Here is a 25,021-nt window from a genome sequence, read left to right on the forward strand (position 1 = left end):
AGGCAAAGGAGCAGCAGCAGTGATGCACAGCACCAGGAGTAAGCACTGTTGCACTGCACCTTTCCTTGCGCGTCTTTGACTCAAGGCCACCTAAAGATTTCATGAGATCTGTTCTTGTTTAACAAGATCCACTTTCGTTTAATGATCTCATGGCCACCGGACCAGCAAAGATGGCCAGGCCTGGCCTCTCCATTCATCTCTGCCATAGCCAGCAGTCTTCTGTCCTCCAGACGAAGGAACTGTCTCTGCTGGGTTTCCCCATCGTGTGGAACGGAACGGCTGCCCTCTGGCCAGGGCTGAGCTTTAAAAATAATAGCTACACTACCACAAACTATCATGAGGCACATAAACAAGTCATCCAGACATCAAAAATTGTCAAGGAGCGAGTCTCCTGCTGCTTCTCCAGCGCTGAAATAAAGTCCTGCTACTCTGGATTTATACCAGTTATATTTGAGGCAAGTTTTGGCCTCAGGTTTCCAAATCCTTTTATTGAATTAAGGGCAGAATTCCTGTTTCCAGAGTTTCACATCAACATGACAACACTGGAGCAAACAAGAATAGTCTATTTAAAAGCAAGCAAACATTTCGCAGATGAAAGACAAACACTGTAGGTATTTATTAAGGCCCTAATCCAACCAAATCTCTAATCCAGTTAGAAAAAGAAAAAAAGCTCCAAACAAGCATTTTCAAGATCCTCAAGAACTCCAAGGCATCTGAAATGCTTTACTGCATCTCCTTTCTCAAAGGTATCCCCTCACTGAAAGCATCTTGTGTTTTCTGGATAATGCTGTGGTGAAGGAACACAGGACCTTTCAAGCTTTTGCAGCATCACAGACTTAGAGATCCTCTTTACAGCTCTTTCCTTGCACTGCTTTTTTTTTCTTTTCCTCTCAAATCTAGGCTGGTCTTGAAAATCTTCATAAATGGTTGGACTCAATACCATAGTTTGGTGTACTCCTGCCTTGATGTTTTTTATATGAAAAAGCCACGGAGGAAAAAGGAAATGGAAGCTGGTGTCTAAGGATATCTAGCTAACTTTTCTCCTAATGGAGAAGTGATCTTGAAGGCTTCAGTCATCACCACAGCAAAATAATTCATGCACAGGATGCTTTCTACATACACATGACATGAGAGACTCTTCTGCTTTTTTGTTTCTTTCATGGGCTCTTTCTGCTGCTGCTGTTACGGAGCTGCCACTCCCCTTCTTGGACAATATGGCAGCTAATATGGATTAATTATATTTGTTCCCATCTGATGCTTTTTCATTCTTGGTCTAGCTTCCTTCAGGTATCTTCAGTTCTGCTTTATCCAGGCCAGATCAGAATGACTGTCACAAAATCTTAGTTCTCTTTCTGTAATGAAACATACAAAATATATTATTTTGGTGTCTATTCTGAAAGCCCACAGAATAGTTCTCCTCAACATAGCTGGTATGGTAAAGGATCTTATATAAAATTCAAATTTTTTTCATTCCAATTGCTTTCCTCCTAACAAAAAATGAAATTTAAGTTTTAGCAGAAAAGCTGTTTGAAGAGCTGCCTGAAATATGAAGTTTTCCGGAACTGTGTTGTTTCCAAGAAGAAAAAGAACATTTGCCTGTTTTTAGATTAGCAGAGGAATAAATACAGATGATTAAATATATCATGAGTCTGAAATTATTTTTATTTTTCTGATGACCAAATGCTGTGCGACTGGCTTTATTGTGCAAGGTTTTTCCCATTAGTTATTTTTAGGGGTTTTAGATTGTATTTTCCCCTAACTGGTGACATAATGTCTTGTTAAGACAATTGACCCAGATAAGACTACGCCAACTTCATCAGAATTGGTCTTATACATCTGGATTTTTGATATTTTGGTGGGTCACAGACCAATAGTCTCTGTGGCATGGAAAATATTTAATTTTTTTTTTAGACTGCCAGCTTCAGCAAGACTCCTCCAAGTTGACACTAGTTAACAGTGACCTAATTCAAGCTTGATTGGACAAAGATGCCTGGCCCTAAGGGAAATAGTGCAAGGCAACCCACAAAATTCAAGGGTGAGGCAGAAAAGCCTTGTCTTATGGGTCAGCAAGCAACCTGAGGGAATACTGCTGCTTCAGAATATCAACAGCTATCATTTGGGGAAAAGCAAGTCACTGCACCGACATTAAAAAAAGCTCCTTCAGTAGCTGACTAATCCATCATCTCTTTCCTTGCTCCAGACTGAAAAATCCCTCCTAGTGGAAAGCAGTATGCCAGCAAAATAGTACCACATCTGCTGTGCACTCCCAGCCCCTGCTACACAAGCATGCAGAAGACTGAGAGCTGAAGAGCTTGCACTGCCCTCATATTTTTAGTATCTTCTTACTTACTCTTCTGTTCTCTAGCCTGGTTTCCCAAGGACACAAAGCTAAAGTGATTACATTGTTCTCCCAGCTATTAGCTCTGCAACCTGGCTGTTTATTTCTGCCCAAATAATGGAGAAAAGGAGGTGTCCAAGAGGTGAGGTATCTGTGCCTTCCTTCTGACCTGGCAAGGGAGAGGTCTGGGACCTGTGCTCCCGCATGGGACCAACAGCCAGGCAGTCAGCACACCTACGGCCAGCCGCCTGCACAGTCCGACAGGAAGAGAATTTAAGAAACCAGAGGCTGAGAGAGAGAGGGCATAAACCCACAGGAAGCAAAGCTTCTTCCTCATGGAACAACTTATCTCGTCTTTTGTTTTAAGCAGTTGTGTGGACAAACTAGCCTCTTTCTTAAATTTCAAGGTGCCGTGTAAAACTATAATGCAATTTAAAGAATATACTCTTAATCAAAGCTGAGGGGCAATCAAAATAACCCTTGAACTCGTTATAAGACAGTCAACTAAATTCAAATTAATAATTTCAGTGTTTAGTATAGTTACTTAGGTGAGGCTTGTAGCAAAACTTCATATTCTACCTTCTAGAGTTGGGCTTGAGATTGCTTAGAGCTGGCTTTCATTTGGTGAGTTAATTCTAACTCAGTATGAAGACTGATTTGCTCTTTATTTAATAAAGTATTTTAATCCTGGATTGTTGTAGTTTTACTAATAATTGTTTCATGCTGATCATGTGTCTCTTGGTTTTATTTTGCGTTTTAAAAGCATTTTAATTGCACTACTAAAATAAAAGCTGGTACTGAGTCACTTTTATTACGATATGTAAAACGTGTCCAGAATATTTCAGGGCCTGCTATGGAGACCAGGTTTCCATCTGACTAGGTCTCTTTAGGGAACAAGTGGTTTTATTCTGTTTTTACATTTTAGCATTAAATTTCTGGAGGCCCTGGTCCCCTCCCTCCTGTCACTGACTCACTGGCTGACTTGCTTTGCTATATTGCTATCCAACCTCAGCCTCCCCCTCCTTCCAGCCTTTCACACTCACTCCCAAAACCAGGTTTGTATCTGGTCATCATTTCATTAATAGGATAGCATGCTGTTTCTTCTAGCAATGACCATGGTTAGAGGGAAGAGAAAGCCACTCTGACCCTGAGAAGCAACTACTCTTTTGACTTGATCGCTGCATTTTAGTCCCAAAGTAATAGAAGCCATTGAATTCTTTGCTTTAAAAATTAGCTATAGAAGTATCTACTTCTTGAGCCTCCAGGATGGTGGCAAAGCCCTTTCCAAACTGGACTTATTCATCCCTAAATAAGTCTACTTAGAATTTGACTGGTGCAGGTGTCCTGGAAAAATACACTGCACCCTTTTAAGAATGAAGGACAAAGAGATATTCGAAATCTGAAGTATTATTGGACCTTGCCAATGCAAAATCTGACTGTAGGTACTGAAGGAAAACTGGGCAGGGCTAGAGCATTGATGTAAGTAAATTGCACGTGTCCAATTCCTCTAGCAACCCTAATGTTTACTCTAACAGAAACAGTGCCTCCAGGTATAAAATCCAACCTGCAGTTAGGAACAGCAATGAATGTAAACTAACTTCTTGGATACCAGCACTCCCAAGAGATATGTTATACCTGACTGACCACTACAGCTGAAGTCATGACACCAGAGTACAACCAAAAACCACAAAGAAGAGGATGAAACATTCAAAATGAGAAAAGGTGAACTGCATAAGCAACCCATATGCCAGACCTTCCGCCAGAGCAAGTCGGCAGTGCTCCAAAAATATCTGCGGCTCAGTTCCATCATGATGGTATGGGCACGTTTTGCAACAAGCAGCTCTGTTTACGAAACTCTGGTGATGAGTGTCCAGCTGGTCATGAAGTCACTGCACCTTTCTGGATAAGGCTGACTGTGCCAAAGTGGGCATCTGTAAAGCTATCATGGCACGTGCTTGGGAGCCTTTAAGCACCGCTTGTCACAGTATGTCAGCCAAAATGCTGTTGCAGAGGTTGACATGTCCTTTGCCTTAAACACTTTCACTGTCCACATGTGTATTATTGCTGCTCTAAAGCCCTCTTTTAAATCACGCAGGTTCAACTTCAGTAGCCTTCGACTTGACAATCTTGTTCCAAGCGTTTTGTATCATGGCTTGTGTTGGCCACTAAAGCCCAAAATCACAGGTGAAAAGCTTAGTCCACTAAGGAAAAGATGTTACTGAGGATTCAACCACAGTACTTTATTCTCATGTTGCTTGCCAATATAAGGCTATTTTGAACTGGTGGAGGAGTATCACAGGAAAGGGGAAAACAATGTGTTTGTTTCAAAAGTAACTGGTTGCACTGTTGTTTCTGTGCAGCTGAAGAAAAGATTTTTTCTAAATGCCTTTTTGGTGTGTCATGAAAATAACTTCAGATGACTTCTCAAAAATAAGCCTAGATGAAATACGGAGTATTTACAAAACCTTTGTCTTCTTGAAGAGACAAAAGCTCTAGAGCATCAGAAAGATCCTTCAAGCTCAAAACCAAAAAGACACTGAAGGCTCAGCAGCACCTTTCCAACATTGTTTTCCAAGTTTGTTTCTATACTACAACTCTGTAGCACTCTGTCATTCCAATACCGCTAACACTCGTGCTAATGCATCCTTTACACACCAGTATGAAGAGTTGTTTATGGTAGTGCGGCAGTTCCCAGGCACTAAGTGGGATACTTCACCATAGCAAGTGATATTTGTCCTGGTATAAATGGGCATAAATGCACTCCCACTAATGACTATACCTTTATAACAACAACAAAACAAAACCATAAAAACCCACACTTCCGAGACAGTTGTATTGGCAAAAAAATGTGAATGTAGGCCAGTCCTTAGCAATGATAATGTTGAAACACTGGCAACTTTATGAACAGATGAATGCTCTGTTGAAAAAACTGTGACTAAGAAGACTGAAGATTGAGAGTATGGCTCAGTGGGATCTGGCTAGCACTCCATAAAACAACATCACACTTCCCTTATAAAAACCCTGCCACTGAAATACCACCCAAACATTAGAGTGCTTGGGAATGAGCAATGAAGGAACCAAACTGCTTCCCTCCTGCTGAATATAATCCTTCATCACTCACTCCCACCTCATTATCTCAGTCACTCATGGCCATGCATGAGCTGCTCTACCCTAGACCACAGTTAAGCCTTCCAATACCCTCTGGTTCTCAGGAGACGATGTATCTGCTGCTAAACCCTGTTGCAGCCCCACTTCCCAACACATCCAGGACCTCCTCCTCAAGTCCCCACTGCTTTCTTATCTGTGATCTTTTTTCTGCCTGCTCTTCACTATTGTCGCCAATACAAGCATGCTCTCCCTGCAAACTCCTTCCAGTTTCACCCTTCATCCAGGAGCAATGCCTCAGCCCATACTGCCTGACGTTCAACAGCTCTCAGGCACTCATCTTGCCCAGAGCTGGCTTTCCTGAGTCTCCACATCCCTCACACCATCTCGTGTTCCCAAGGGAGTGTTTAGCCCCACACAAGACCATATAGTCTTCTCCCAGCCATTACACCCGTCTGCAGAAAAGTTTTCTGGGGCACTCACACATGTAGCAAAAATGGCTTTTTCAGATTTGACACATATGCTGAAACTTTAATGAAATGCTTAGAAACATAAAAGCATCTGCCAAACGTTGGTTAAAAATTTAATGTCGCTGCTTATGAAAAACATAAATGTTTGTCTGAGGCAATGCTACGGACTGTTGAGAAATGTCACCACTTCATTGACTGAGTTAACTTACCAAGTTTTTTTAAGCAACAAGCTGTGGTAAGTTGCTACCTCTTGCTTGAAATTAGGAAAACCAATTTCCTCTTTCATTCTAAAGTCTGTTTTTTGCATTTTTATATCCTGGTGGTAGGGAGGATCTAATTAACCCTTTACGTTCGCTCCACTAGGTCCATTCCTGCATACTTGCTTATCTTAATGTGAGCAAATAAACTCCAGAGAGGACACGGGAGCAACCATAGGATTCAGCTCACTAACTCCAGAAAGCCACTGCTGTTTCCAGGGCTAAAGCATGGCATGAAGATTATTGCAGAGTAGAACCTTTTGAATACGTGTGATCTTTATGCATATAGCCTTTTAAATATCATTTAGAAATGATTAGAAATAAGCTGCTCTTAGCATAAAAGCTGACAGCATAAGATCGGGATAATCTAGTTTGCTGCAGCCCTCGGTCGGCTGGTGCTGAGCCCAAGACAAAGCTAAGGACCCCAGGATTTACAGACACGCACACAGAGTTCCTCCAGATCTGTTGAATTTAATCCAATCTTTCCAAAGCTCTCGTCTGCTACTTTATACACTCCCCACTATGTTAAACAAAATCCTTTCCTTGGTATCATACCGCGTAGGCCATTAGTCTTTGCAACTCCTTGTAAGGAGGACGCGATTAAAACATTGCAGAGCCGATCGAAACGATTGCTGACTAAAACATCTCTCGCTTCCCCGCGGGTTCCTGGCCGGTAGCTGCCTCCATCCCGGCTCCCTGACATCCTCCGCTCCTGGGCACAGCGGAGGGGCTAGCAGGGGAGGAACAAAGGTGGCTCCAAGCCACTTTCGTGCCTCATAACCCGTGCCAGGGCTGCTTAAGCTGCGCTGGCTTGCAGGCAGCCCCCCGGGGGCCCTGATGTCAGCCGAGAGGAACCGGTTGCAACACATGCTGGTTCCTCCCTGCCAGCTCCCCTTGGCTCTGCTCCCGTGCCAGGAGCTGACGGGGGTGGCCGTGCACCCCTCTGCTGGCCCAGGAGCCGGCCGCGGCCCCTGCTCCAACACTCACCGAGCAAGGCAGAGGGGCCAGCTCCCGGCAGAGGCTGCGGGCCCCGTGTGCCCGGGAAGCAGAAGGGACAGAAAAGGGTAGCAAACCTCGTTTTCCAGGGAAATTTTCCTCTAAATGCTCATCCGAGGCAGATAAAAGTCCTGTTTCCATGGCATAAACATCACCATCCCTTACCGGTACTTATAAACAGGGACACACAGCATTGCAAAATGTTTGCCAGGGCTACTAGAGCGGAGGAAACACAAGGGTGAACGAGAAGCACTGTTGGTCTCACCAGTCCCCACATGCAAGCCACTCAGTTGCTCCAGCATCACCTGAAAGTATGGCTTGGATTCAGCTACGAGACCTCAAACCATGAAAAAAAAAATGTTAAAATGCCTAGATTCTTCTCCCTGCCCCTTTCCTATCTCTGTTTGTTTGCTTGGTAATGATTACTTCAGCCATTTGTGTTGCAAAATGTTGCCAATTTGGCTCTTCATTTTAAAAAAAGTCATTTTTTTGTTTGAAATGATGGGAGGTTCCCTCTGTGCTCCAGCCTGGTGCCTGGTGACACACGCTCAGGCCCACGTCCAGCCACAGGCTGCCCACATCTCCTTGCCCACCTTGGTTTCTCTGCGTGTGGCTGTGGAAGGGGGGTGGCTGTGTTTCCTGTGGGGAACGAGGACATAAACCAAGCAAGTGAATCCAATAAGGAAAACGAGATAGTCCCATGCCTTAGACAGACAGAAATACGTGCAAATGTAATGCGATCATTAATTTTCTAGTCACTGGATTAGCACTCTGAATAGGTAGTGATAACATTTTCTATAGCACCCCATTACCTGTATAATCAGTCCTGGCACAGGAGGATTACAAAGCCCGCCACCGTGATTACAAAGCCTCCTGATTTCTGGAAGCTCTAAGCGTCACTGATAACACAAATCTTTGTTAAACCTGTCTGTTTTATGCGGTGATGGTGTCGATGGGGAGAGGAGGAGGCAGACAAGACTCTGGGGCATGGGATGTGGGGAGGAAGGGAGTGGGATACTGGCAAAACAAGCGTGTGCCTCCTTTTTGTGTCGATACTCAGCCTGACCAGAGCTCATCAGAATAAGTGGAAAGGCTCCCACTGATTTCAGTGGACTTTGGATGCAGCCCCAGAAGCTTCAAAATGTAAACAGACAGATAGGGGTATGCGCCTGCCAGGGTAATTTCCCCTAAATAAAACCACTTTGGCATGAGAGGAGCCCCTCAAAAGCATGTCTGTGGGAGGCACGCGTGGGGAGGAAAAGCAGGCCAGCCTGCTGGCACGTGGCATAGCGAGGATCACCACAGCCCAGCTCCCAGGCTGTTGGCACCCTCAGAGCCCCCAAATTCTCTTGCTGTCCCCTCAGGGTCCGTCCGTCTGGGTGGCACGTACAGCGCGAGCTGTCCCTCCACAGAGGCTGCTGCAGATGGGCTCCAGGAGGGAACAGGGAGAACGGACAGGGATTGCCAGGATCATGCTGCTCCTTCCAGCTCTCTCCAAGCCTCAGGAGCAGCCAAAAGCACAGCACCTTAATGATAAAGGATATATTGTGAAATCAGTGTCAACACACCTCGTGTCACGTTGACTGCTCCTCCAGCCATTCTGCACTGGCGCCCCATGGAAAGTAACAAAGGAGACTGCCCAAACATTTTGGGAGGGCTGGGAGTTTCTATGCAACTCTGGCTTAAATTGCACAATTTCTTTAGGAATTTTACATTTGTCTCAGTCGGTCTATTAACTCTCAATGTTATAATAATGGGCAGAATATTAGCAGCAGGAAAATAATTTTGACCTGCCATTAAAGACATAATGATTAATGCCCATACTTAGCTGTTCATAGTAAACATTTTTCTCCTACTTTCAGAACAGGAAAGTATTTCAACACATACCAGGATTCATTGTAACATCATTAATCATGATGAATTACCCTAGTATTCATGTGGATGCAAAATATAATTCCTTGGGAATTTCACTGTAGCTTAATATTAATTCGTATTTACTCTGTTACAAACTCCCCTTCCCTTTCAATCCTTTTTTTTTTTTTTTTGCAGTTCCCCCAGGTTCTCTTGCGTAGCCACATACTGTAACATTTCATTTATTGCATATTGCTTTCTTTAAGCTTGTATTATTTGTTTGTTGTTCTTTGCTGCTTTCACCCACTCAGCTGTTCATTCATTCCTGTTAGAAATTAACAGGCTATGTCAAAAGCAGCTTGTCCTTGGTTAGAGTCATAAATTCACCGCAGCATTTCACTAAGGATACATGACAACAATACAAGACCATAGTCTCCTCTCTCTTTCCTACTTTCTCTACTCTAGATTTCAGATTTTCAGTCCTCAGTCCTGCAAGTCAATGTTGCACTTAAACACCAAAAACTTCCCATATCCCACACTTCTTAAATTCAAGCACAAAACATCCCAATCTTTACAAATTTCAGATCTCAAAGTGAGGGAGCTCAGTACCCTGGGGTCAAACTACATAATCTTTTCTGGGAATAGTTGCAATGACAAAATCATTCCCTCCTCCTTCAGATTTAATAGGGAAAACAGTAAAAAAGTCCTTGGAATTAACAAAAACAAATAAACAAACAACAACAACAACAAAAACATGATCCCTGCACAAGTTTATGCTCAAAAAGATGTCCTGAGGGCAACTACTGAAGTAATCTGGCTGGAAAGACCAAAGAGCAGATTTGTTTGAATTTACACAAGGAAAAAAAAATGGAAATTTTCCATTGCCCCAGAAAAAGAGAAATGCAAATTCATCCCAATGATTTGTCCTCCAATGGTAGCTATCATGTTTAACATAAATAAATTCTTTAGTCATAGCAAGCTTTAACAATATACCTCAAAATATTTCCTTGGTGCATCGATGTGCATTTTGAACATCTGACTAAGAAATTCTTAGCCACGGGCACTACGTATTTTTCTTCGTACATCATCCCTTTTACGCAATTATGTTGCGTGTCATACGTTTTTGATGAATGGAATATTTACGTGAGAAGATGTTAGCAGAAACATAGGCTCTGCCATAGCCAATGAGGCAGCTTGTCCATCAAGCCCCAACACCCAGCCTGGGAGGAAAACATTCCCTGCTGGTATGGTAGGAAAAAATTACAGTCCAAGAGAGTCCAGAACTAGAGTCCTGGATCTGAAAACACACGGATTTTGAGAAAAAATAAGACCCATCTCCAAAGCACACACCTGGGGCCCCTCTCTAAAGGCCCAAAATTCCAGTTCCAATTCATTCTACTGTACTTCCTTAAATAATAGGAAAGATTGACTACAGATCTGGGAAATTCCTTAAGATCAACTTCTTGAAGCCCTTAATCAAATCATTTTATTAGAAAAATTAAATGCCGAGAAGGAAAATATCACATGGGAAAACTCCACACCTTATTGTACAAACAGTAGGATGAATAAAAACAGCTTTTCTGCCATTTGTTGTCCTTTATCCCCTAACCAAACCAATTGACTGCAACTTTCTGGTGAGATTCCTATCAAGGAAGAAGCAGCACACAGTGCAGCTACTCCAGGGCTGCACGTGGGCTCACCAGCCAGCAAATCACTTGGTGGTGATGTGTTACTTTGACTGCCTGCACCAGGGCAGTGCGAGGGGGTTTTGCCCTCACCTTTCCCTTATGAGCACAGCCCTGTGTCTCCCCTGTCATGTCACACTGCCATGTACCTGCACCGGCTGCCTTGCCAGATAAGAGCTTCTCTTCCCCAGCACGTATAGTGATGGCATCAGATTGCTCACTGCTGTCACGCAGCTGATCTTCAGTTATCCATAAATCTTTGGTTACCACTTAGATTACACAAAACAGTGAGCAATTACTTAAATTTACCTTATGACTCATTACAGATTAGTTCATTAAGTGAATAACCCCTCCTCGATCATTACAGATACAATGAAGCACTGTACATGAGTGAATTCCTAAGCCATAATTAGGAACTCACTCACGTACGGTGCTTCTTTGTATCTACACCCATCTCCCACTGCACGCATTGGTATTTGCACACGTAAAACAACCTGTGGCTTATATTTGTATACAACTTGTGAAACATCAAGCTGCTGTGAGATACTGTTGTGTGGCTGTGGAGCTCACCATTTACTGGCAAGGACATCATTTCATAGAATCACAGAATCATTAGGGTTGGAAAAGACCTCCAAGATCATCTGGTCCTACCATCCCTCAACCACCAACGTCACCCACTAAACCATGTCCCTAAGCACCAATTTAATGCAAGACTCCCAATGGTTTTTCTATTCAGGCAAGGGCTAGGTGCAGCAAGTTTTCTCCTGTTCTGGATTGGCAAATGCCCTGAGACATGGTAAAGGAAGAAAGATGCCGACAGTAGTTGACAGAGCTCAGTGGAAAGGATGGGGAGACTCCCAGATCCACTGGGATCCAAGAGAAAAAGAGATAGTAAATGATCTCAAGACTGGATGGGTTTGTGTTACTTCAGACCATCCACAGTGAGAGAAAGCTGACCAAGATGGGCTGGGCAGTGCTGAGAAGAAGCACAAAGCTCAGCAGAAGAATCATTGGCACCCACAAGTGAAGGCTCCTGCAGGAAAAGTAATTCAGCATTTTATGCTTTATGGTTTTCTGTTTGTTTTGTGTTGTTTTTAGTAGCTCTGGGTACTTGCTGTGCTAGCAAAATAAGAATTAGGACCTTTTAGAATCTGTCTGACATCTGGTACCTCTACTATGTGCTGCACCTAACACACAACCCTGAAAACCATACTGCAACCAGAACATGGGTCTACTTCTGCTCTGGAGGGATGTGTGTCTGCGTGTTACGAGGTGTGGGAGGCATTAACACTAACTCTATAAAAGGGGTGAAAAAGAGGGAGCCTCTGCACTGGAAGTGGGCGAGAGGACTTGAGGTGTTAATGACATCACGGGACGTGCAGTGGAAACAAGTGGAAAGTATTTTACTCCCTTGACAATTTGTTCTCGACTCAGTCAGTTGGGTGAGTAAGGATGATTTGTGAGATTTAAAATTGGTTCAACCTTCAAAGTCCATGGAGGACCTAGCAGGAAATATAACTCAGATTGTAGGATTTGTCTCTGGTCAAAGCCAACAAGGCCAATAGCCACTGCTCTCATACGATAACTGAACGCCAAGGCAAAGGCACATGCCATGACACTTTGCTAAACTTTGAGCTTCCACATCTCCAAAAGGAGGGCATCACGAGGCCCCAGTCTGATACCACAATATTGACAGGAGGTGAACGTTCTCCCATCAACAGCAGCCAAGGGGCAAAGTCTTCCTCCTTAAAGATAATATCACACAAAACAGTCACGCTTTTTTTTTTTTTTAATAGACTAATGAGGTATTGTATCTGGGTGGATCACACAGCTATTGTATGAGTCATACCTGGAGATTTATTCAATTATTTTTCTCCATTAAGACAAACTGTCAATGAAGTCAGTGGGAGCTTAATCTGAAAGGGGAAGTGAGGAGTGGAACAAGAGAAACATTTACCCCCTGGCCATTTAGATCTTATTTCAGTCTTATTATATGGCTGAAGATCACCTCAGGTGGTCCATAAGGCTGAAATGTGCTCTTCTTAATGGCAGTCTGTTTCTGCGAACACAAAAGACTGCCAAATTCTGCACATGTTTTCACACACATTTAATTTTATTCAGGAGCACCCCAAAATAACCAGGATCAAGTTTAAGAGACATACGATGATATGGCCAAATGACAGCGTTTTACATTTGGACTTCTTTTTGCATCACTCATTTGTCTCTGAAGCATAGTTTATATCCTCATTACCTTTAGTCTTTAACTTTTTAAGTAATCTTCTCTTGCATTTGAAAAGCAATGATATACTTTAAAAGGTCCAGTTCTGCTTGCACAGCAGTGGCTGGCTTTACTTTGCTATGAAAGGAGGAACTGACCTTAATGCTCCACTTGATCAAAAGTGTTTTAAAGTAAGTTTTAAAGGTCAGACAAACCAAGGAGCGTCAAATAATTGCATAAGTAGCTGGCATAATAAATAGTTAACTATATGCTTTCTCCAACGCACTGGTAAACTGGACAAATTGGCAGGATGCTCGTGAGCTACGTCTCTTCAATAGAAGAGCTTCCAAAACAAGCAAACCCTGCATGGTTATGTTTGTATTATTCTTGCTTAATCTGAAGCAATCTTGTTTAAAAAAAGAATTGATCAGTGCCCAGCAAGATTTCGTGATTAAAAACAAAACAAAAACCCCACAACCAAGCGCATTGGGTCAACAGTCCTCCTGATGTCATTTTTCTCATTTCAATAAAACAACACCAGGAATGCCTGTGATCTGCACCACATACTTGCCAACAAACTCTGATCAATGTACTACTAAGATAGTAAGAATAATAACAAAAAAGCAGAGAGTGAAACTGGTCCCTTTCCTGCTGCCAGTGACGGGCAAAGTAAAGACCTGTTGTTTGCTCCTAACAGTCAGCATGAATGATAGCAATATGAATGCTAATTACACTATTTGTTTTCTCTTTCATTTCTGTTTGATAATATGAATGGACCACTTTTATCTTCAATGCCTCTCAACACAACATTCCCTTGTTTTCATCTGACAAACAGTGTGGGCTGGGTTGTACTGTCTCTCACCAATTTTATGGCTGTTGCAGTGAAATTACCCTGCGTTTACACTGACAGAGATGTCGGAGAGCAGTAAATCCCTACCTGTAACGATACACACTGGCATCCCTTCAATAGTGGCTGTGTAAGAGCTAGCCACAACTCCACTGGAACACGGGCCAGCGTTGCAAGATACGCTGCCAGCCTCATGGGGCAATGACTGGGGCATCTCAGCCCATCCCTGGGAGCAGGCTCCCAGCTCTACTCTGGACTTTGGGTGAGACCATCATCTTAGTTCTTGTCTTCTGTAAAACATCCCCTCACACGTGCTCTGATAGGTCCCAAAGAAAGCTGTGGTATAAGGAGAACTGTCTCAGGCAAGGAGTAATCAGAATAATTTAAACTACTTTCTCTTACAGCCATAGCTGCTTGCAGAGAGGACAAGAACCAGATACACTTGAGTCAGCTGTGACTTGCTGACCTCGGAGGAGGAACTAAAAGTGACTATCCTGTTTCTCTTGGCATTTATGAAAGACATGATATCGTATAAAGCAGGGGGAGGGAACAAAGGAAAGCACTACACTCATGCCATGATTGAAGGTTGACTAGGCTAAAATTGGATAGAAGATTTCAGTGTGATTCAAAGTGGCTCACCCGTTTTGAAGCACTAAAGGTCTGTTGCCTCTTCTTCCAGGAAACAAGTGAGCAATTGAGGTACAAGGCATTTGCTGGGATTAGTGACCATCTGGGAGGAGCTGGTGAACTGAGAAATTGTGGAAGCTCATTAACTCTCGTTAGCCAGTATTTAGAAGAAATTCCCTCCATAAAGGCTGCTATTGCTATTGTAGTCCGAAAGTGAGGAGAAAGGAAAGGAAAAAAGTAAATATAAAAGATGTGTGTGTTTTTGTTTCACAGGTGAAGCCACTTCAGTCAGTGTTTACTGAACCGTCTCTTGACAAGCACTGCCCTGCAGCCATCTGAGTCCCTTGAACCATTTCACGTTGTTCTCTCCCTGTTTCATATGAAGTGTATATGGGCAGGCAAGTAACAAAGGTACAGTTTGAGGTACGTGTATGCACGTATATGTATGTGTGCACATACATACTTCAAAATATATGTTACTTTTTAAAGTATAAATAGCATGTGTACATGTGTATTTACATAACTTTTTTGAGTAAACAGAAAACTACTACATCAAATTCTGCCAAAACACAAATTCTACAAGCAGACACAGGAAGGTCTGCCACACTGGTTCACCCCAGCATTTTACACTTAACCCTAACCCTTATTTTCAAGGTATTCCAGTTTTCACCCCTAAAATACTGCCAGTGGAGCTGCAGATCCCTCTGTAGTGATATAATGCTGGGGGGGGCTCACTTTCTTCCAACACCTTTCAATGACTGCACAGGAGCAGTCACAGCCCAACAAGAAGCTCACGATCTGCAGGTTGACAGTTGCTGTGCAAATATACAGAGACAAATTCTCGGTGGTAACTTTTTCACCCATTTGTTGTTCAGGCTTGTGAGAAGACCCATACAGGGCTTTTTTTTTCCTACTTGCCCATCCACCTCAGGCTCCCATTTTTCCATCTGGGAAATCTCAACAAAATGAGTTCATGCAGTGCTGGAACAGCCTGGGACTTGATTTGGGCACACAGATCAATCCTGCAGCCAAAGAGCAGGATGCTTAGCACATCCCAGACACATTGGACTCATTGCACATCCCTTGCACAGTTATTCGACGCAGGCACCGTGGCCATTTCTACAGGACTTGGGACATCTGCGTGACAGCTGCGAGTTCAGAGTGGATGCTTACCTTTTTTTTTTCTGACAGCACAACATTTCTGTGTGGAAAAAGGTATATCTGAACGTGTAAAAGTCGTGATTTTGGATGGGATGTTGCACACACAGAAGCAATGGCAGATTTTAACTGTTACGTTTCTGATGAAAATGAAGAGATTCTTTTTAAAACCTCTGTAAGTCTTAAAAAATCTGACCTGTATTTCCTTATTTGACCACATTAACAGCCACTGTTTAGTGCTTTTTCTCTAAATCATTTTACATCTAACACTTGAGCCATCCCAGTTGTTAACCACCATCACTGTTTCAATGCTACCTACGATTCGGCAGCTTTAGGGTTTGTCCATACAGAGTCTTTGAAGAGAGAAGGGAACCCACAGAGCATTTTCCCCCTCCTAATAGTTAATTTATCACATCTGATATTTGCAAGCTTTATTCCACCCAGTCTATCAAGCACCAGCACCACAAAATATTTAACAAGATTTGGATCCTGAAAAGATTTATTTCTAGACTTTAAGCAAAAAAAATTACTTGCGCTCTTACATCCAGGGATAGTTTTGTGTGGAAAGAGGTGTCAGAATGCCAATACATATGGCCAGGGACATTTTAGCTGATTGAGAAACACATGCTTTTTTTTTCTTTTTTCCTGGAAACAGATATGCCCATTCTAGAACTTTCTGTTCCCAAATTAACCCCGTTTAAATTTAAGCACTGGAAAAATTTCTCCCAGAAACGGGGTCTCTATCTTCCTTCTTTGCATCAGAAGTTGTTCCAGACCTCTGGCCAGCAATTTTAAGTGTTCTGTATTGATTTTCCTTTGCTGGCACCATCCAACAAGGCAGCAAAGCCCGGAGAAGGCGAGCTGAGCTCAAGGGTATTCGCAGCATTTATTGCAATAGACAGCCCCCTCGACGGGAACCCACATGGGAATGTTTAATCTGGCCAGTCGGAACAGGCCAGTTAACCATCATCAGATGGAAAAAGCACTTGACAATATCCTGTAGAGAAGTATCTAAACACTGACAGGGGCTGATGAGCAAACAGATTTTCCCAGCCCCGGTTCTTGTGACTTGCTCTTCAGAGCTGCTTGTGGATTGCAGCATATAACTCACAAATATTAATTTTTACTTTCTTGGTCGTTGTTATTTAGACCACCACAGTGGTTTGAAAGACACTTTAAATACAAATTAAATGAAATTCACCTGAAGAGGTCACTGCTCATCAAATACAAGCCGAAGCTATGGGAGAAGGTGGAAACCACCTGAGCGGAAGGAAAGAATGGCTGTGGTAATCAGGTGCCATGGATAGCTTTTGAAACCTGAAGATGAAAAAATCCTCTCCGACCTGAATGCAGAATTTAGCATACATTTTAGCAGACTGTGAAGGCTGGAAAGACAACCACAAAGGTCATCGAGGGCAGATTTAGAGAGGAGGAGTCAGTGGGAGAAGAGTCAGCACCAAATTACGGGCTATGTGAGAGGGAGCCTGGGCAAGGAGTTGGAAACTTCTGTCCTCATGTCTGTCCTCCCCACACCAACAAAGAGAATGAACTTGCAGGATCATCACTGTAAATTAAAGCACAGGTGTTAATCCTTCAAGCTCTTCATTAATTTTTGGGCACTGCAGCTCCATTGGTTGTAACTAAATTACCTGTGATTTTCATGGGGGTGAGATCAGAATCAGATTCCCTTTTTTGATTTAAAAAGAAAAAAAAAAGAAAAAAAAAAAAAAAGAAGTGTTGACTACAGTAGATATATTACATGGGTCTACAATTATCTGGAATAAGACACACAATAACATGCTGACTAAAGCAGAGGATGGCATCACTTTCATTGCCACGCTATCAGCACCGGGTTCACGTTACACCTGAGCACAAACGTTACTATGCTGCACAACAGAATAATATCAAAAGCTAGATCGCATTACTCATCCAGGCTGAAACAACAGATTAATTGACACACAGTAAGCTGGCTATGGTTGTGTTGCTATTACCCTGAATCCGTACAGCTACGTTCATGAATCAGAAAGATTTCTGAGACTGTTTTTCAATAATTGAGCGTTCCAGTGAATTCTTAGTTAGCAACAGCATGGTGCGGTACTGCGAGATGGCAGCAACATTAACACGATTTTAAGGAACAAACAAAATGGCCCCAGCATCTATGAACTGGCAATCAGCAGCCTCCCATGAATTGGAAAAATATTCAAGAGGGTGTTACTGTCACTTATCCAGGACCAGTGCAAAAAAAATGCATGCTTAGATATTTCTGTAATGAATGTTCATCTTCCAAACCAGATTTTAAGACTCTGGTATTAAAAATGACTGACTAGAGGAAGGAGTTATACTATTTTTATTTCAATTTTCCCCTCACTCAAAAAAGGAAAAACCTCTTAATATGTCTACATCCACAAAAATCCTCAGCGTCTATTTTCTTGTCTGCTTAGGAAGGTTATTTCTTCAAACAAACAAACAAACAAAACACAAGTTTTTCTTCATTCTTCAATTCACTGCAATCTGAAATATGAACATAAATATTTAATATAAAATATGGATAAATAAAAGAAGACATACATAAAAACAAGCAAAAATATGAGACTTCTTCAGCAGTATTTAACATGCAACTTTGCAAACAAAGCCTTTGTGCACGTCACTGTAAGCAAACCTGGGGGGGCTCCTCTGCAACACTAAATCAACAGTGCAAGGCAAAATGCAAGTAACATAATTTAAAACAAACAACAAATGAAAACCGTCTCAGCAGTCACTTGTAGTTCAAGCAGTAGTTTGATGGTGGAGGTACAAATTGTAGACTAAGGATCAACAGCCTGAATTTTGCAGGAAGTCTGATGAAGTGATCATTGTGGTCCAAATAGGTTTAAGTATTTTAACTAGCCCTTTAGTGCATATTATTACACCCTTTTATTTCAAGATCAGATTGTCTTTCAGCTAAGAACACCATCGTTGTTTTTTGTTGTCATTGTTGTTGAAAAACACCGGTGTTTTTCACTTTTTCTCCCAATTATATTCATTGCAGGAGTTCTTCCAGGCAAAGTAGGTGACATGTAACCTCTCTGACATACCACATATTCATCCACATCTTTATGTGGATGAAACTCCTCCACTTCCGAACATAACTTTATGTTGTTTCTTTTATATATACACATGCAAGTAAAGGATGTAAAGGAAAGGAAAATATGCAAATGGTTTTTGGAAGAGACCTGCACTGGGTTTAGTTCTTGTGGGTTTATCTGCAAAAAATTTGTTTTGTTAGAGTTGTTTTTACAGATTACATTGACCCTGAGTCATCTGGGGAGAAAGAAGACCGTGATATTTCTTGTGGCATGAAACAAGCCAACCAACTCTATTTCTTGAAAATCAATAAGAGAGATTTAAAGAAAAAAAAAAAAAAAAAAAAAAAAAAAAAAAAAAAAAAGAAAGATGTGATGATCAATTTAAGGAAGTAGAAAAGAAGTGTTGCTTTTTTAACAAAATAAATGTAGTTTCACAGTGACTATAGCAGAGTGCGTAGCAGCCTCCTCCCTTACTTTATCTCAGCAGATGCCTACAAAACCCAATTACTGGATGATCCTCTCTTCAAGCCAGGTGGTAATGAAATGATGATACAATATTTCCAGCTGTTAGCACAACCTCTAACTTGTAAAACACGGAGACATGCCCAGAAAACACGGGCAAAAGTAGGTAGGGCTGCTGCTTAATAGTAGTCATAATAATAAGATGTTAACGATACCGAAATACTGAGTGGTATTTACCATGAAACTCACAGATAGAAAAAGTCCTTCAGCTATTTTCTTTTCCAATGTCATTAGAGATTAGCTTGCTTCTTTTTTTACTCCTGCCCAGCATAACACCCTTCTGCTTTCTGCACAGACTTAGATACTTGCATGTGTTGTACTTGGCACTGTTTCGTGGTAAGATGTAATTTATCTTTTAACTTTTGCTGTGATAACTCTCAGCCCTCAGGAAGGACTGAGACAGATTGTCAAATTTGAATTAAGACTCCGCAGAGGTCTTGCAGCGTGCGTAAATGACATTAAAGCTCCCAGCAAAGCACCTTTCTGCTGCTGAAGTCGCGGCGTTGGCAGGCACCAGGCATGGCACGCTCGCTGTCCTAGACCTGTGCTGGGTCTGGCGTTCCTCTGCCAGTCACTGGCATCTGTCTGAACAATTCACATCTGTGCTTGAATAACAAGGGGAAACCTTGAGCCATTCATTTCCTTGAGGCATTGGTGAATGCACACAGTTACGGGCCTCGTAGTTTTTCACTTGGTCCTCGTTCACCAAAATATAATAGCTCCGTCAGCTGTCAAGTGCTCAAGCTGAGAAGCTTTGTGTAGTGACAGAAAGATTTGCAAATGGAGGGTGAAATTCTGCAGATTTTTCATACACCTTAAATTTTACTGTGGCTGCTGTCAATATTTGTCAAAGCATTTTATGGAAGAAATGTCTTGCCAAAATAAATTAATAAATAAAACTGGGCAATCATTCCAATTAAAGTCCTTCAAGTTAGAAAAGCACAGATGATAAAAATTCCTTTTTTTTTCATATCATCAGCAAAAATGGCTGCAAAACCAGGACAGGTTTATAGATGTGCCTGAAGCATGGGTATGCAAGGGACGGTATTTTACTTGGGATGTTTTACTCGTCTGTAGTAGTAGTTATCACTTCAAAGTGCTACGTTCAGATACTACTCTCAGTGCAAATTCTGAGCATCTTCTCCTGGGATTAAATTGGCCTTATGTACAAAGACCAAGGAGCCTGAGCCTTGGACAATGAATTCACTTCAGTCTGCTGTGATTTTGTGAAAAACATGAAATGGAAGTTGTGCTGTTTTCTTTGTTCTGTTGATGGACAAATGTCGCTGAACACTGTGAGATTGCTTTCAGTATCAAACTGCAGTCGCCGTACCCCTCAGAAATTTGTAGTGCGAAGACATACCGCCCTGTTGTAGGGAAGTCTGATTTCTCTGGTTCCACCATGTACCCCAAAATGCAGTAAGGTATGCCCGCAGCAGAATGGGGTAAGCCAAAACTAAATTTTGGCTCCCTTAAATAAGAATTGTAGGACAAAACGCAGTTTTGCTGACTCCATCAGTGCTGCCATATCTGCAAGCGTAGATGAGGGGCGATGCAGCTGTTCATCTCACAGACCGTTGTGTATTTTGACAGTGTGGTTTTCCCCTCTTGCTTCCCTCTTTGCTTTGGCTTAAACAATAAGTCTGTCCGCTGACGAGCAGAAGAAAAACACAGCGTTCAGACGCCAGAACCGATCTGCTGCCTTTTACCAGCTCTTTTGCATCCCTCCCTTCTTGCCACCTGGTAACACTGTGAGTAACAATATGTCCAAAAAATTAACGTTTTAGATCCAGAGATTTATTGAAACCCTGTCCTGGGTAGACCCTTTGCAAGAGGCTCCTTTTGCCCTCGAGCAAGGCAGCTCCTATTCTGGGTCTGCACACCTGAAATGAGCTGCAGATACATCTTCTCTGCAGCTCTGGAGATCAGGCTCTGTTGTTTACCTTCTGTAATAACAACTCCACTTCTTATAGAATAGGACTGTTTTTTTCTCTCCCTCTCTCCTTTTTTTTTTTTTTTTCTTTTTTTTTTCTTTGCGCATGCAACAGCTGGGTTATGCAATCATTTCGGGGAGGGGGCTTGGCAGACAGTCTCTGCTGAAATCACACCCATCAATCTAGAAAATCATCACTGGCGTTTGTGATATGGGCTCTTATCCACGGTGCCCTGGTGTGGAGGAGCCTAAAAAAAAAATAAAATCAAAATCTCCAAATGTCAACGAAATTTCCCTCTCTTTGTGTACACAGACATGTGGTCCTCGCATCAGGATCTGCTCATATGAGTCAAAGAAGGAAAAAGGGGGGGGGGGGGGGGATAATCTGCACCGCCTGGTTATTTATGTATTTATTCATGCCAAAGCCAACCTGTACCCCACCTCAGGCACGGAAAGTGTTTATATCTCAGGAATCACACCCACATTTTACATACCAGGAGCTCAGCCCAGCCTGGGGCTGCTCGTGATCCCCGCGACAGCCAACGGGAGCTGCACGCGTCCACCCGGGAGGGAGCGCCTCTCGACCCGCAGGTGCCGCCGCCCCTTTGTGAGCAGAAAATTAATATTTTATAGCCGGGAAAAAGAGCTGGGAACAGCCCCGCTATACCGTAGTAGCCGGCGCCATGCGTGATGTATAGCTTGCTGCCTAGCAATGTTGCTAGGAGACACGGCACCAGCCACGAAAATCCTGCATTTGCTCGTGGTGGCTGGCGGGGTGGGCTCGACGTGACGCTTTGCACACCCCGAGCAGTGCGGGAAGAGGTGCCTGCTCCACTCAGGATCTGGCTGCTGAGACGTCTCCGCCGCCGCGCTCGCCGCCCTGATGAGCTGCATCACGATGCGCCGCGCGCTGCAATAATTTTCCACTGGAAAAAAGCAAAAAAAATAAATATATATATATATATATATACACACACACACACATGCCGCCCTCCCCTCCCTGCTTCCTGTTTCTTAGTGCTCTTCGAACCTGATTGAGAGAGTAGTGGAATTTTACAGCTGCATCCCGTGATGCTCTCGCTCTCGCTCGCAATCCCATGGCCTGGCTCATACCTCAAACTCCCCGTAAAGTCGGATCACAATGATGTGACTCACTATTACAACTAAAGATAGATCTCGTCGAAGCAGTCATGAGCCCTGGATGCTAGATGTTTTGTTGTGATTTTTTTTTTTCCTCCTCTCTTTTCCTTGCTGCTCCCCTCTCTCCTGGCTCCATAATTTTTGACCTTTGGAGGTCCGTCCCATGCGAAGGAGTGTTTGAGTGGTACCTATGGCAGGTACACCAGATGCTTTTCCTGGCCTGAAGAAAGCCATGCACGGCTGCACAGAAGCAGCACACACTGAGCTGTGTGAGCTCGCCTGGGTCCCAGGTTGGAGTTTCATAGCTGAGCGACTCCTAACACCACATAGGCACAGGGCAGGATAGCCACAGAAAGGAGGGAGAAGCATTTTAAGACGGTGTTCTTCTAAACCTAACAACCCTTTTTTTCCCCCGTCTTTTTTTTTTAGTTATTATTACCTTTGTGTTTCCATACCAGTTGATTTCAAGTGTGAGCATTCACCTGGACCATTTAACACCCACAAAGAGCAGGGCAGCGCTGGTGCAGGAGAACACAAAGTGAAACAACCAAGACACCAACCAAGAAAAGAAGGGCTCTTGCCCAAAGACCAGCAGCTCCTGATAAGGCCACAGAAGGGCTCAGCATCAGTCAGGAGCAGGCAAGTGGCAGGAGAGGTAAGACCTGCTCTGCCATCAGCCACCCCGTGGCAGTGGGGACGTGCGGATCATCGGCTCTGGTGAAGCCCCACAGGCATATCCCTAATAGCTCTGCGGGGAAAACTCACCTGGCACCTCAGGAGATGTTGTGCTGAAGGAGAGCAGCTCCTGCTGGTGCAAAGCGATCTGAAACCCCCCCAGGCTCAGCTGGCCAAAGCTGGGGAATGGAGAATTGACTTTGATTATGCCATAAATACGGATACAGAAACCAGCAGGTGAGGGAGCTGGAGGCAGTCCTCTGTTTGGACAGATTGGACCCGTTTCAGCCCTGTATAATTCCACTACTGTCAAAGGCATTACACCGGGGATAAAACCAACCCATTATTTTTAACCTGGCCATTTCCTTTCATGCCCTTGATTCGGGAAATCCCTATGCAAGCGCATGGCCTTAGTCATGTGAATATTCTCACTGGAGGCAGTGTGACTGCTCATGTACTTGGGGCCTGAAACAGCAATGGAGGGAAAGGAGAAACAAAGGTATTATGGGAAGAACAACGTACTGTAAGGTCTGTGAAAGGTGTCTGTCCACCTGGGGGATTACAATATTTCCAGCTAGGTTTCCCCTTTTAAGCTTAACAATTTCTATGAGACCAGCAGTACCTTTAGGAAAACAGTGTAAGGTACAACTGCTCTAAAGGGACGGGGGAGGAGAACAAAATATCCCATATATCATTAAATGTTCCTAAAATATTTTTTTAAAAAAATCCTTTAACAAAGAAGCTAGTTATGCAAAGGTCCTCTGGGGACTGCAATCTATGTCTGTGACTTTCATAACCTTGCCCCGATTCCCTCTCCTGCACTTGCAGGGAACACCCTAGGAGGCTTCCTAGGAAGCCTCAACATGCGTGCCTTTCTGCAGTGCTTCTGGCTTCGCAGTTCTGCTGTTCCTCAAAAAATACACAAGCCAAATCATGACTTCCAAATACCAAGAATTGTGATCTTTAACCATTGTCATATGCCAGCAATGCTCTACAGAAATCTCTCTTGTGTTTCTATCTTGCAGCAATCTAGAAGACAAACCAGGAAAGCACTGACCAAAGAAATGTGATTGATGAATCCCTGTTACACCCAGGCTATTCTTCAAATTCCCCTACGCAAAAGCTCTGCTTTCGCCACTTTCCGAAGACCTTTCTGACAAGGGCTGTGCACATACCACAGCGTCTGGCCGCGGCATGAAATGTAACGACAAATCTTGACCTATCGGATTTAAGCCGTAGACATGTGATCTAAACAAGGGTGACTTTCACAGATAACATACCACAAGATAAGTGATTCAGTGAAGTTCCTGAAGCCAGCAGTTACTCCGGTCTGTAGCACAGTAAATGAGATCAGGCTCACCGTAATAAATGAATCCGTAAAGGAGGTGCTCACGTTCACTGCAGAACAGGCTAAGGAACGAGAGGCAGCAGACTTGCTGAATTCACTTATCATTACTACAGGGCAAGAGCTACTAGAAACAGTTACGTCTACGGTTCCTTGAATACTCTTTAATAAACTTTTCATATTCAGCCAAATGAGGGAAAACACCTTCTTTATTTTACCAGCTGCCGTGCCCACCAAATTTCCCCTTTCTTGCATGTGGACCGTTCAGATTTGCTATGAAAACAACCAGCTCGGTTCCGTCCCTACTTTCTCTTTCAGGTTTATGTATGCACCGTTCAAACGACGCAGGCAAATCCATGAAATTCATTTCACAGGACATTGAGCAAAGGAATGTGGAATAATGTTCCTCGGTTGCTGACATATGATCAAATGCAAGTTTGCTACAAGGAAAGAGGAGACACGCAACAGCCTTGAAATGGATCAAAATCTTGCCACAATAACCATAGTTACTACATGAACGCAGTTATAATATTAGTATTGGCTTCCCTCTTGTGGCAACGAGCAAGCTGTAGCTCTAATATGCAACCAGAATCCGCCGAGGCATCTGTCTGATACAGAATGCTGCAATATGCTCATTCGGCAAGACCCCTGCATCCACGCACAGGACAGCTGATTCCAGCTCCAGGCAGATGCAAAGACCTACACGCAGCAAGTGGATGGCAGCCTGGGGTCTCAGCTCTGCAGAGAAAACACTGACAAGATCAGAGATTCACCCTGCTATGACTCAAG

The 25,021-nt window shown here is 43.1% G+C and overlaps 2 long non-coding RNA genes across 2 annotated transcripts; both read right to left on the minus strand.

Annotated features, from left to right (window-relative positions):
* Positions 1-592: 592 nt before the first annotated feature.
* LOC137859545 (uncharacterized) lies at positions 593-14,589 on the minus strand. Its single transcript, XR_011098369.1, has 2 exons — positions 14,407-14,589; positions 593-1,352 (listed from the first exon to the last, which is right to left on the minus strand). It is a non-coding gene; the product is annotated as an uncharacterized lncRNA (long non-coding RNA).
* A 2,710-nt stretch (positions 14,590-17,299) lies between these two features.
* On the minus strand, positions 17,300-22,232 carry LOC137859546 (uncharacterized). Its single transcript, XR_011098370.1, has 3 exons — positions 22,103-22,232; positions 21,567-21,998; positions 17,300-21,320 (listed from the first exon to the last, which is right to left on the minus strand). It is a non-coding gene; the product is annotated as an uncharacterized lncRNA (long non-coding RNA).
* Positions 22,233-25,021: the final 2,789 nt, after the last annotated feature.

This window comes from Anas acuta, chromosome 1 (genome assembly GCF_963932015.1).
Source record: "Anas acuta chromosome 1, bAnaAcu1.1, whole genome shotgun sequence".
Lineage (NCBI taxonomy): Eukaryota > Metazoa > Chordata > Aves > Anseriformes > Anatidae > Anas > Anas acuta.